The sequence below is a fragment of the Xiphias gladius genome, unplaced genomic scaffold (assembly GCF_016859285.1).
Source record: "Xiphias gladius isolate SHS-SW01 ecotype Sanya breed wild unplaced genomic scaffold, ASM1685928v1 HiC_scaffold_189, whole genome shotgun sequence".
Lineage (NCBI taxonomy): Eukaryota > Metazoa > Chordata > Actinopteri > Istiophoriformes > Xiphiidae > Xiphias > Xiphias gladius.
In genome coordinates, this window is record NW_024401855.1 from 21,466 (window position 1) to 36,256 (window position 14,791).

At 40.9% G+C, this 14,791-nt stretch overlaps 1 long non-coding RNA gene across 2 annotated transcripts; it reads right to left on the reverse strand.

Annotated features, from left to right (window-relative positions):
* Positions 1–3,021: 3,021 nt before the first annotated feature.
* Positions 3,022–4,798, reverse strand: LOC120787545. 2 transcript variants are annotated; one of them, XR_005706951.1, is made up of 4 exons: positions 4,687–4,798; positions 4,126–4,183; positions 3,906–3,987; positions 3,022–3,759 (listed from the first exon to the last, which is right to left on the reverse strand). It is a non-coding gene; the product is annotated as an uncharacterized LOC120787545 (long non-coding RNA). The 2 variants fall into 2 exon arrangements; XR_005706950.1 differs by having other exon boundaries at positions 3,022–3,831.
* Between the last annotated feature and the right edge of the window lie 9,993 nt (positions 4,799–14,791).

Consider the following 14,791-nt stretch of genomic DNA (forward strand, 5'->3'; position numbering starts at 1 on the left):
CCCAGTGGCTTTGGGTTGGTCCCAATTCCAACATTTGCAGTATTTGCAAGTAGTAAAGTGCCTACTCCTGTTATGTATTTACAGTAACTGTTACAGTGCCCAAGTTCCTGTTAAGGCTGTAGGCGTATGGAAAGTTTAAACAGCGTTGATGGGACACACTTATTTAGTAAGGACATCCCGTGGCTCTCACAAATACAAACACTTGGCTTGATCAAGCGCAGATGTTTTCTCGGTTTTATTTAATTTCCACATAACTAACAAATATAGTCATATTTCAACCACACAGTATTACAGTTACGATCAAACACATTCAGAAGCCGAGAGGAGAGCCTATAATCATGAAGCAATTAAACTGATTTATTTAGAAGCACGTAGGTCTGGACGGTGATAAATGCTGAACTTTTTTGTGCCTCAGAAACGTCTTTAGGGCTCAAGGAAACGGTGTAATTACACACTCAGTGAAACAAATCCTTCATTTTAAATGAAGAAAATCATTTGTTGGCAAATGATGAAATTATATAACAATGCCTCTGGTGGACATTCTCTTAGGTTCTGCTGCATCTGATCACTTTTGTTTAGATTCATTTTAGACCTATGTCTTAAGTCAGCTGTTACGGTCTTCGTACCAATAACTATCACACACCGTAGACTAGATGCGTATATTAGGAGTGACTTATGTTTACATGCTGAAAGGGCTATTCCAGTGTTTTTGCATGTATGTATGAGTTTTAAAAAGAAACTATTTTCAATTCACAATTGATTGCCCTGATAAATATACAGGGTGAATCCACCTCAGGTGAACGTGTCACCTTTTTAATTGATTTTAGTAAAAATTTAATGTATAAATGAAACAATTTATTGATCAATCATATTGATGCCAAATTATGTTCATTATATATCAATCATTTTTAGACCCCAATTTATTACCCCACTCCAGAAATTGAATTTGCACTGCAATCCATCTCCTGGATTATTCTTTAAACCAGTGATGGAATTACTTGTCGAGTATGGACATGTACCTGTACAACATCTATTTGTTCTGTAAGAGCCCAAAAGCTTTGAAAAAGGTTAATAACATGAGGTTAAATTCATCTAAATGTCTTGGGATCTCCTCCTGAGGTCCTGTTAATCAAAAGCTTTTTTTTTGTGCAACATAAAACAGACCTGCATATGCACACACACAGACACAAACACACACATGAATACCACACTTTCACACACACACAAGCTTGTGTGAACCCTTCAGTTATAAATTATGGATGTCTTGGTAGAAACCAGCACAGTCTGGTAGTTTTGAGTCAAGAGCAACACTGGCGAGCACAGAGGCAGAGAAGACGGCGGTAGGCTGCATTAACAGGCTTTGGAAGTGGATGTTGCAGTTTTTGAGTGTATTGATAAAAAGCTTTTTCCAGTGGAAAAAATCTGAAATGTTTTGCGTTACTGTGTTTTGCATAAAATGGCTTGCTAGATCGAGGCCTGAATTTATCAAGGCTGTCATGTAGAAAATCAATCAAAACTGGACCAAATTACATATAGGCATTGGGGCAAAAGCATTTTATCAAGGTATACCTTCTGTTAGTCCTTATCAAACTCTATGTGGGTTTCATAGGAGTAATTCTCAGACAGTTGATAAATACGGGGACTGAGCTCGAATTTACATTTATTATTAAGGCGAAATGAATGACTTAAAACAGGATTTTATTATTATAATTCAGAAATTTGGAAGAAAAAATATCAGCCACACCATGGCAGGTGATTTCTGGGAAGAACTTATACACCCTTAACACATAAAATATTATAATAGGAAAAAAAACTGTAGTGGATTACCATCAAATACAAAACTGACAAAAGGGAAACGATTGGCTGGATTAACGTCATCCACATAAAGAGTTCAGTAACGTTTAGTCTTTTAGTACCATTTAGTCTCCAGTCTTTCATGTAATTTGTTCTCTTCTCCCTTAAATCTCTGGTTCTGCCTCTGGTTCTCCTTCCTCACCTCCTGTGTTACTGTTCAACACTTTATTGAAGCTTTTGGAGCCAAAAGTCTTTTATCTCTCTGCTCCCACAGTTTTAAAACAGAGCAGCTCTATTACCAGAAACACTCAGAAAAGAGAAGTGGTTTTGCTGTGTTGACCCAGTATAAATGCAGTGATTATTCTGCATGCTAATGAGAACATTGTAGCTTCCCTGGGCTTCATAGAAATACATTTATGCAAATCCGAAGAGAAATTAATTAAGTAGGAAATTGTCTACTGGCTGATACGAGTTTCTGTCTTACATGGAACTGCATGTATGATCGTACATTGTGTTTTGTTTAATCATTTATAACCAACAAAGTTTTCTAGAGCAAAGCTGCCAGCAAGTCAGTCTCTCTCTCTCACAAACACACACACACACACGCACAAATCAACAACAACAACAGCAGACCATCGTTTCAGCTCACGTACAGACCCACAAAATGCTGTGCCAGCACTAGGGATGGGTGATATGACCTAAAATTTATATCTCGGTAATTTTATTTATTTATTTATTTGTTTTAGCGGTGACTGTATTATATCATGGTATTACAAAATTAAAAAGGGATACTCCACTCAAAATGTGATTCTAACCCTTTTCAGTCTATTGGCAATGTAAGAAAACATATCCTAAGAAAGGAAAAATTACTTAAAAACTAGAAGAAAATCAGAAGAGAAAATCAAGTATAGGCCTGACCTATATGTGGTTTGGTAGGAGTAGCCTGCCCCATAATTAAGCTTAATTAGTAAATGTAATATGATTCATTATCAGAGTTAGTAGTGACAGCAATGTTGTTGTTATGAGCTGTGTGATAACTGCAGTACTGAGCAACCTGCATCTGAGCAATAAAGAATAATTGGGGGGGGGCTTTTATCATTTAAAAGATTTTTCACCTCTGAAATAACGGTGCCACATCATTTCTGACCTGACATGCCATAGATACCATATAACAGCCAAACTGGGATTTACATTAGACTTAAAAGAATTTACATATTTGAAGAAAACGAAAGGTGACATAACCTTTTACAACTTAACTCACATGTAGAAAGTTACTCAAAATGACTCCTGAACACAACAAATCCTGGTCTCTAGATTACACAAGTTGAAAAATAGTACCAATTGTCTTACACTATTAGAATTTATCCAGAAACAAAAGTTTGCAATTGACAAACAAGAAAAATTCGATTTCATGTTGTATAATATACTGTATGCTGCATTGCAAACATAATCAGTATTTCAGTTACAAATAAAATGAAGTATTAGGTCATTACTTCTTTTACAATAACAAACCTACAAACTAATCTGTTTTTACAACTTTCTTGCTTGATATGAAAACTGTACTGTATGGCGTCCATATGTAAAAAAAAAGAGCTGCCAGAAGGAGGAGATCAGATAAATTGCATCATCACCTTTGATAAGCAAGATAACAGATCGGAATTTCTTAGAGTACAAATGCACCACACGTCATGTCATGCTTCTCAGTGAAGCCTTAAGCCAATTAGGGCAAAGTTCTGTCGTCACAGAGTCGGTTCCCAGTTGGTTCAGCAAGAGGAGAGCACTCAGAAAACTGCAGCCGTCTTGATCCCATGAGTTTCAATGTCATGTGCCATGGTGACATTCTGCAGTGAAAGTCGTGGAAAATTTCCAACCAACATCGATTGTTTTAAGTCCAGCATGCATCACGTTAAGTCAGGGCTGCGCAGCGCCACATAAAGTTGAATCAGCCTATTGCCTGTATGTAACCTGTGGGTGTGTCATATTTCATCCGGTGTGTAATTCAGAAGTGAGAAACATATGGCTCCTATGGAAAAGATCCTGGAGAATACGGATCAACATGATGATGAATATGATGGCATACATCTTTAAGTGCAGTCTCCTTTCTAACTCACCTCTTTGCTACTTGGTCCTGCCTGCTGCACTGTCCTGACCTCCTCCCGCCTGCTGACTGTCATTCTGACCTCCCTCTGCTTCCTTAATACAAAAGCACATAAATGTAAAACTCACCATCACCCATACTGTCCTGCTCAGTACTAAGCCTGCATGACAACCACTGAAAATACTGTCTGCATTATCATCTCTAACTCCTAATTCTTGCAAGTTTCAACTTACTCTTTTTCCAGCACCACAAAAGTGCCAGATATGTCCCCTCCTCATGCTCATGTTGACTCTGTGAATGAAACATTTGGTATAATACAATTACTCAGCCTTCAGCACAGAGGGATTTTAATGTTCCTTCAGATACCCAACCAGGTAAAAAGCTAATATAATAAAGGGGAAAAGACTAACTAAACCACCACAGCCACAAAAAAACATTAAAACGAATGATAAACTCTATATATGGATGGCAAAACGAATCTCTACGACTAATCCTCCACTGTCTCACTCCTCATGACTGAACAACAGTTTTAGCTAACATTAGATCGTATATGACATTTAATTTTGGTAATGAAATGCCAAGCCAACACTGGAAATAAAAGGGCGCGCTATCAGCTAGCTAACAATGGCTAGCTAGTGTTAGGTAAGGCAGACGCAAAACTGTAATTTAAAGCATACATTTAGAAACTAGCTAACGTTAGCGTTCATCCATAGACACTTAACACAATCTCATTCGGGAACCCTGAAGGCAAGAAAGTAAAGTGTAGTGAACAAGCTACATGGCTTGCTGCTTACATTAACAGACAGCGTCTCAACCGGCTTGCGCGACGGACGGGAGCATTAACGTTAAAGATGAAGCAGGCAGACGAGACGTTCAATTAAGGTCAAGGCTAAGAAATGGTACGGTCCGCTTTAGGGGTGTCTAAAATCGTGTTACACTATTGTAACAGCCGTAAATATGGGAAATATACTGAAATATTTACATTTACGAGTAAGAAGGATAAATAAATGTTTCGACCACCTAAGCTGTCGTTTTTACCTCTTTTTTTTGGGGGGGGGCAGTCCAAGTCTTAATTGGGGGGGGATCAGACCCATCCCCATCCCCCCAGTTGTTTGAACGCTGGTAATAACGTGTCGCTCCCCTAACTGTCGAAGTGCCCTCTGTTCACACATTTAAAGCATAGGGTTGGCATTATTTCATTATTTTAGATTTTTATCAGCCAATTCAAAATTCAACCACTTAATAAATTTAGCATCCGAACAATATATTATCATTGTAGCCATGACCCAGGACTGTCATACTACGTATTTTAGCCATCAATGGTTCTCAGGAGGCAACCTGGACATTTCTGTCAGTTGGTGTCATGTTCATAGTTTATCACTCGTTTTTAATTGGGTCCCAAGATTCAAGATGGCAGCTCTTACCCAATATGAGTCTGTCAGAAGGCAGATGCCAGGAAAAGGGTAGAGATATGAGAGTGGCGTGCAACTTCTGAAAATCATTGATAACCCCGATCACTGAAGTATTACGGCGTAGTGTCTTTCCGTGTCTATTTGTTAACCTAAACGAACAGACACCAACAGTGCACAGTTGGCGACACGAGAAGACGACCAGAGCGGCCTGGCAGTGCAGAGCTTGTTGGGTTCACTATGGTTCACGTGGGGCCTGGGAATCCAAGACATTCAGTGATACGGCGATATGACTCAGTGGTTATTACATCCTCGAGACAAAACAGCAAAACATTTCACATTACCTCTGCCGCGGCCCGCTGGCTTTTCATGAAATTCAGTGCGGCAAGAGTGTAAACACAACCTTAGCTAGGGGGAAGGAAATCTTACTGGGATTTATAGGGATGAAAATGAATAAATAAATAATATCAGGCCAGTGTAAAATTACAAGAAATAATAACAATACTCCAATTCAGGGGGATATTTTGTAATCAAGGAAGAAATAGTCATAGTGTTGCACTGAATGAAATATCCCTGTAAATATAAAGTCAGTGTAATTTAGTCTCAAAAAACTCTGCGACTCATTCTGTTCTCTTTTTCTTTTTCTGTGGATTCTGTGAGTCTGAGTGTAATTTGTGTAATCGTATGTTTCTCTGGAGAGTCGTCCCACGTGTGGCAGATGTTACTGAGCATGTTCAAGGACCAACTTCTGCATTGCTAGTTGGAAGTTGGAATAAATCACGCTGGACTGGTTATGGTCGGTGTAATAAAGGAAAGTGTCAGCTTTTGTGTGATTTTGATCCTCTTCCAGATGATGGAGTTCTATGGCACAGAGACATAAGCTGTAGCAGGTTGGGGTTCTACACCGACAATACTTTTTGGGGGATAAATCTTGTGGTTTTTTTGGCCTTTTCATTTAATATCTTGTCCTTTCAGGCCTGCGATTCTACTCTGCAGCTCCCAGCTGAGAATCGATGTGACAGAACCAAATGAGAAAAGAGAATTTGTGCGCCATGTATCCCTCCCTGGGTAAACAAGGCAGGAAATAATGAAAATAACAGCTCCAATGAGCTCCGGCTGAGTCCCCGCCCCCCCGGCTGTCAATCATTGAGGTAAAGCTGAGGTACTCCGGTGACTTCCTCCATCACACTTCATCTCACCTTGGCTCACTCCATCCACATCTTGTAAAAGTTTGCCTCAACTTTATACCTGTTGCTTAACATGATACACGTGTACGAACACACACACACACACACACACACACACACACACACACACACACACACACACACACACACACACACACAGAGAACCTTCCCCCTCTCAGTAATCTGACTTCCTGTCCTCCTGTTTTCTATCACCTAAAACTGTGTGTGGTGTCTTCTGCAAAGTTTCTGCAAAACGTGGGTGTGCCACACACAATGTATAACCCTAAAAGTTCAATAATATCTCTCCAGATAACTAAGATCTGTCCGTTTCTATCAGAACATTCTGTGAAAAGCACAATGTCAAACTGTTTATATGACATCCACCTATTAGCAAACAAGTGGATCTGAGCCAGTGTCAGACTCAGAATTGTTTGCAACTTGTTTTATGGCTCAGCTCCAAAAATATACATAAAATACACTATATTTCCACTTCCATTTAAACCATTGTAAAAATTTATTTTTGGGGCTAAATTTGGATGTTAAACATGACCACCACAGTTACAATTAAGGTGGATGAAATTTCATTTGTGATGATCAATGCATCCAAACATGACATTTGAAAAAGTCAGTGGTAGCGTGTCTTCCCAAAAACACTGCCCTCGGCTGTGTGTGCACGCTGAGAGAGAGACAGAGAGAGAGACTATGAGTGCCATTCGGTGTCAAGCTGCGGCGCTCTGAAACAAAGCCTTTGGAGTTGTGCGTGACAGGCTGAAAGGGAAGCGAGGGACAATGGGATGAACTAGTGACAGAGAAAACAAGTGAGAGACTGAGAGGGCTGGAGGGAATAGACAGAGAAACGAAAGAGAGAGCTAGAGAGGCTACGTAACAAGAGGGGGACACGGAGTCAACAGACACAGAAATAGACAAGAAACGCAGAAGCCAGTTACACAGTCACAAAAGAGAGAGAGAGAGAGCGATATGAAACACAAACACACACACACACAGAGAAACAGACAAACCACTGGTCTGTATGGCTTTTGTACGTGATTCAGGCAGAAACTCCGGCGAGAGCTGGAGAAACTTCAGACGCAGAAAAACAGTGACAGAGAGAAAGCACAAAGAAAGGAGAAGGAGAACGAGGATCTCAAACTGTGGTCAGAACGACGTTAGTGATGCATCAAAAAAACACGGCCTCGTCAGACCAGTGTGCCGGCACATTGGGGGGTCCTGATGCAGAGACACCCCCCCCCCAAAAAAAAAAAGTTGAGCCTGCCCCAACATTTACTGTACTTGCAAGCACACATTCCTGGTAGAAGACCTAGTAACATGAACAACATAATCCTGGCGGTAACCTTACAACTGATGAGACGGGATGATATTATTGTCTCCAGGGTAACTTTTGATTTAATAAACCTCTGTGCAGTATTTTGATGATGGTGCTGCAGCGCCACCAAACCTCCTCATTACTGGAGGCACCTGAATTACTGCTGACTTTCATCTCTCTGAGCCTGGTGAGTAGTGGGGCCGATGATACATGTGAGCAACGAGAAAACTCAACAACACTGGTGGAGACCCTGACTGCCTGTCTACAATACCCTGAGCACACTTCTTATTAGTACCGCTAATATAGATATTCACCTTCCTTTGAATAATATATGAGTCAGCTGCCTTGAAGCTCAAACAGTCCTTTAAACTGCCTTGAGTTGATGATCTCCCCTTTATGACTGAGCAAATCGGTAAGACTGAGCTCTCACCTGCAAATAGGTGAAGTAAAATTAGCAATTAAGAGGCCTGGGTGTGTAATTGCATATATAACAAATCACATCCTCTTTGTTGCGTTTGTTATCGTGCAGTGGCGACAGGCGCTGTTTGAATCTCCATCTTCTCACACAAGATGCTCAACGGCAGCTTTTTTTTAAAAAGCGAAAGCCAACAACTGTCGTTCTCCTTTCACGGCGTCCATGTCTGCTTATCGTTTTCCCTTCTGGGTTTGACTGCATGACAATGAAGCCCATGGATCCAAAGCTGATTGACAGCTGAGACTCAGGTTTCTGACATTTGCAGTTTCTGCTCCACAGCCACACAGGAGCTGTTTTTGTTGGGGTCTGTTTTTTAATTCCACACCCAAATCTGAGAGTGACATTTTCAGATAATGCTGTGGATTTTTTTTATTTTATTTATTTTTGTATTTTATGTGGACACCAGGAAGGGTCCACATAAAATAAAATTAAAGCTACATTACAGCCCCTCCCTCTCCCTGCCCCGTTACGCTCCACCCAGCCCTCCACCCACATCCTGGTCGCATTCGCTGTCTCACCTCAGTAATCACTCAATCTAACGCATCCAAGCGCCAGGTGACTTTTAGCTCTCTAGATGTTTAATCGTACAAATTTCATCACCTGATTTATGTTATTTTCCTGCAAGTATGTTTTTAAAAAAAGTAAAGCATATACAAAGACTTTTTTTATTTAGGTGCTTTTATAGATTTTTTCAATCAGTGTTTTTGATTAAAGGATATCGAGGGTCACTGTGTCCCCTGAGGAGATTTTCAAATGTCTTCACTTGTTTATCAGTCTCTCTCTGTCCTCACCTCTCTTGTTGTCTCATCTTTTGCTTCTCTTTAGTAAAGTAGCCAGTGATTCAAATGTTACACTAGCTGATAGGAAGGATGGTAAAATAAGAAAATCCGGCCAATAAAAAACAACAACAAAGGAATTTTCCTTCATTCATCATCTTTTCTCTTCTTGTCTCCTTCTCTTTTTCCGTCTCTCTCGCTCTCTTCCTCACCTCTTTCCTCCTCTCTCAGTAAGGAACACATTCTGTAGCTGGTAGCTTTACAAACACTGTAATTCCCTCCTTATTTTACAGTCTGTTCATTACACAGAAGGTCAAATATGTAAACGAAGATGAGACTGACATTAAGACTGTTAGACTAAAATAAAAATCTAGTCATTTTATTAAGTGACAGTTTCAAAAACTGAAAAAGTGAAATGTTTTTCTAAACATGCAGGTTCACCGTTTGAACATTTCACTGTGCAGATTAGACATCACTTTTTAACCCTAACCCTTGTCCTACGTGTAGCCTGGTTTCAGGTGAGATATTTGATACGCAACAGCCCCAAGCATTCATTAATTTTTACAATCAATGCTGCAACTCGGAGTCGAGGAAAAACATTCACCAGATTCTGATCATTAAGACACATTTGTTTCTTTATTCTAATGAATAAATCTGCCATTCTTTTCAGTGTTTACCCATTTCCAAAATTCACGTTCACCTCAGTTCGGTAACAAGAGGTAAACACAGTTCTTCTATTTACTTTCTTTTATAAAGAACAGCAGGTCAACACAGGAAGCATCATACACCGTAGGTGAGTTAACTGCGTCTGGCACTGCCACTTTAGAAAAGACGTTCAAAAGAACCACGACACAGCAGGAAAGTGGAGAGAAAACAGTTTAAGGTTTATTTATCCCGATAGTGTTGGCAGTGTTGGTGTGCTTGTCTTTTTTTCTCCAAACTGCTTCTCAGTCAGTCAAACTCATTCACATCTGCGAGCTCTATCAGTCTCCTCCTGTCGATCTCACCACTTATCTCATTATTGTTTTAGTCTGTATGAAATTATCACAGCTGACACACCGCAGGCTGTGGAAGACTGAAACATTGCAACCACGCCAACCTTTCCTTTTAAGGACCAAGGCAAAGCAGGTTTTAAATCTCAAAAAAAATTTTTTGTATTGTGCTAAAATGAACTGAAACCAAGTCAATCAATCTAAAAAATCTTGCTGTGCTTTGGAAAAATTTAATTTAGAAATAAACTTTAATAAGGCACATTGTTTCCCTGTGTCGCCAACTGGTAATGGGTCTGTGGGTCTGTGGGTCTGTCTGTCTGCACGGGGGAGAACCAGGTGACCCTGTGTTGATGGCTGTGAAATAGAGCTGTCCGTCTCCAGTTCCTAATTGTGGCTTCAAGGCTCCGGGGGTACAGGACTTCTTCAAGTCTCCTGATTTAATTACAACGACCAGACGCTTCTTCTCTACAGTACACGTAGAACTGTATGTTTCTGTGAATCCCATCTCTTCTTTTTTTAAATTTCCTCTTTTCCTTCCACCAACACCATTCAGGACACATTCAGTGTTGGTATTTTCTTTTTCTTTGCAGTCCATTTACACTTTCTTGATCTTGGCAACCATTAAAGCCATTCACACCTATAAAAACATGCCTGAAGGTCAGCTGGAAAAAAACAGAAGATTCTGTTCCTAATCCATGAAAAACTGACTTTTTGGAGATAAATGTTTTCAGCCACAGGGAGCAGATCTATCACAGAGCCGAGAAAGGGCATTTTAATATGGAACAGCAGATGTGCATGAAAATTTGCTGGATTTTTTAAAAACTGAATATTTTATTTTTTTGATCTGCTCGTTTGTGTTGTCGGGACATAAAAACCACTGGACCTACCAGACAGGTACTGCAGGGTGTGATGTATTAAGCCTTTAACTGCACAGTTTATTCCAGCTGTAATCTCAAAAATCATTTATTCCAACAGTATATGCAGATGAACAACAATCAGGAATCCTCTGTACTCTGGTTTCTGTTTAAACTCCAGGCAGCGATGATTAATCCCTGATATCATACAGCACAGGTGCTGATAAACAGTTAGTGTGGATGGGAATGAAGTGGCTGAAATATCTTTAGGGCCTAAAACACCCTCTTTAATGTCACTGCTTACATACTATCCTGTTCCAGTATCAGAGAAGTCACCTTTATAATGACAATTTATGGTGAAAATGCTCTCTGGCCTGCTAGAGATTGTCCTGTACCGGCACCAGAGTTGACCAAACTAGCAAGACATCACTGGTTGCGACCTTGTCCCAGCTATGACATTTTAGCAGGAAGTCAACCTGACTGAACAGGCAAAGAGAATAAAATCCTTAAAAACACAAACAGAAAACGTCACAGCACGAGAGACAGTAGCAACAAGACTAGTAATGAGACGCCACAGCGAGCAGCAAAGATGGTATCACAGTAGAGCTGCAATTAACCAGCCTTTTCATTATCACTCTACCATTTGCCTAATCATCTGATCTATGAAGCATCATAAAGTAGTGAAAAATAACTATCACAGTTTCACAGAGACCAAGGTGTCGTCCGGTTGCCTGCTTTGTTTGACAAACCGTCAAACTTTTCACCACCTCTCCAGTACCGACATGTGCCCCAACAGAGTGACAGTAGAGTTCATTGAAAGTTGAGTCCACTGCAGACATGAGTGTGTGTTGCTAAGAGAGGACGCGGCAGCGCGCTGTGGCTGAATAACAAAGTGTCATCAGGAACGGCAGCCAGACGTTGTTGCAGGCGGGCGGCCAGATAAGACAGGCAAACCCCCGAACACAATACATCCGGCAGAACAAAACACTCGCTCATGCTGACACACAGAGGGAGCACCCCACAGCGCCGGTGTGTGTCGGTGTAGGGGAAGCATTTTGTGTGCCAGCGTGGGTGTCGTTTATTTATTTATTTATTTTAGACCATTAACCAAGTTTTCCTCTCTGGAGGATTAAGAGGAAACCCTCAAGAAATTCTGAACTGCTTTTATATTAACTTATTAACGTGTGTGTGTGTGTGTGTGTGTGTGAGTGTGTGTGTATGACCCTGGACGTGTGCAATAAACAACAGCAGCAGCAGTAGCCAGAGCCTTGTGTCCGTCATCCTGCAGTAACAACGACTGACCCCTGCTCTGACCCCGCTGTCATCAAAAAAAAAAAAAACAACACGCCGCAGGGAGAAAAATAAGACTCAGTGACATCTGTCAGCTTGGTCATTTTCTTATGTTACAGATTTGCCAGCTCGTTTAGGGCTCAGGGATAATTCTTCTTCAATTCTTAATTCTCCATCTGCCCACCTGGTCTCACTCTGCCGCCCGGCCCTGACTGCCACACCCACCTCACCTGTCGGTCGTCCGCAGTCAGCCACGGACTCTGTATACCTGCCCTCTGCTCACAGTCTTTGTCGGCTCGTCTCGTCGTCGCACCTGCTTTCATATGTTCCTGTGAGATTCTGGACTTTGGAGTTCTGTTCCTGCCGGCTTCCGCTCCCGTTCCATGCGCTCACCTGTTTTCCTGTCCGCCTGCGCAGCCTGTAAGTTTGAAGCCTCGCAATGAAATCGCTTCACCGTTCCTGCCTGCCTTCACAAATCCAAGCCGACTGAACCTCGTATGTTTCACTCAAGATTCGTTTTTTACTGAAAATCAAGACCCTTTCATATTCCTTGTTTGAAGAATATAAATGTTAAGGGGAAACGAGTTATATTATGATTTATTATAAAATTATGATTTATTACAAAAAATAGTTTGGAAAAGGCGACGTAAAAAGTGTTTTAAACTGAGTATGTATTATTATTAATTTAGTTGAAATGTTTTAACGTTGTTTTTCTGTTGTTGCCGGGGAACGAAACATTAGACAGGCGGGGGAGTCGTGGCAGTTCCCCTGCTGCTGTGAGGCTGTAGTGGACATGCACAGTTGGAAGAAATCGAGTATCACCAGGCCCGACGGAAAAATACGGGGTTTTTATTTTCCTCAGTTTGTTCAGGAGTAAAGATTCTGCTCCGCATCAGACAACACCGTTACAGAGACCGAGACATCAATTTGCAGCATCCTGCAGGAGCCAATAATGTGATTTTTCAACTAATTAAAACCAACTGCTGCTGCTGCTGCTGCTGCTGCTGAGGGCAGAATGAAGGAAGCATCAGACTGTGCAATATCAAGTTCCTGCCATTACAATGCCTACACACAACCACACACACACATACATATATGTGATATATGTGATACGCCAAGAATACACTAACACACACACATTCTGGCACCAGCGAGACCATTACTGGTTTGAAGGGGTCGGTGACAGGATTCCATGTGTTCACAGTGTGTGTGTGTGTGTGTGTGTGAAGAGTCACAGTGTGGAGGTCTGTGGAGGAGGGATGACTTTACTCAGAAATAATCAATCCCAGCTTGTGTGTGTGTGTGTGTATTTCTGTGCATTGGTGTTCATTTTGGCAGCTGGTTTTGATTTAGTTTTAGTCTTAAGTCTTTTGATGAAGATGTGTATTAGTTTTAGTCAAATTTTAGTCATTGTCACCGCTAGTTTTAGTCTAGGTTTCGTCAAAACACGTTCGTCACATTTTTACTTTTTATGTCTACAGTTCATTTTGAGGCTACAGCTGTCGCCATCTTTGTGTACAGTCGCCACGGTTACAGGGTTCACCCTGCTCTGCAGTGGTACAGGCTGACTCACCTCAGCAAATCCAGTTAGCATTTCCAAACTCTGTCCGAACAGGACCGCTCTCTCTAATCTAATCCAGTACAGTTGTTCCTGCTAATCTAGCAGTACTGCAGCTACAGGTGCTGGCCCCTGCAGAGCGGCGAGTCATTGAGATTCACTCACTCGTTCACTAAATTACTCATCATTCTCGGTGTTAATTTGAGAGGAGACACTATATCGCTGGAAAGCATCAATACTGTGATGTTTGTTTAGCGAACATCTTCCTTAGTCCTCCTGATAGCAACACCAAAGATGGCCGACTGAAAGTGATGTGACGGTTACCTCCACATCCACAGCATCTGATAATTACATTAGCTTAGCTTTTTATAAATAACAGGTAAAGTGTAAAATTGTAGTTTGTTTCAGCCGTTATTCTGCCCCTCATTGTCTCAGTGAGCTGTGGATGAATTTAGTCCATAAATCTGTTTCTACCAAGAACAGGTGTAACATCAGAAAACATCTCTGACAGACTTTGGAAGGAGTTTCTTATTAATAGAAGTGCAACAGGTGAAGCAGCTAAATCAACTTCTGAGCAGCAGAGGAAACTGTTTGACCAATCAGGAGCTACAGTGTGTGATTCTACGGATGCAGGTTGTTGAAAACCACTTTGCGTTAAAAATGTCCATTTGTCCATCTTTCACATTATTGTTTTGTTTTCATTAACTGACGATAGATTTCATCAAAGTTCTTATTTTAAAAGGTTTCTTTTTATTTAGCTTTAGTCTTGTTTCCATCGTGAAAAAAAGGTTGTCAACGAACATTAATCGTCATCGTTTTCGTTGACGAAATTAACTCTAGCGTGTGTGTGTGTGTGTGTGTGTGTGTGTGTGTGTGTGTGTGTGTGTGTGTGTCCTGTTAGTTTTGCTTCAGAGAGACTGGGAGAAGACCTGATGAGACTCTGGCTAAAAACAACTTCAGTCTAATGACACTGACTGAAAGACAGAGGATATTTGATTACTGAAGACCTGATCGTCACGTTTAGTCAGCCCCTC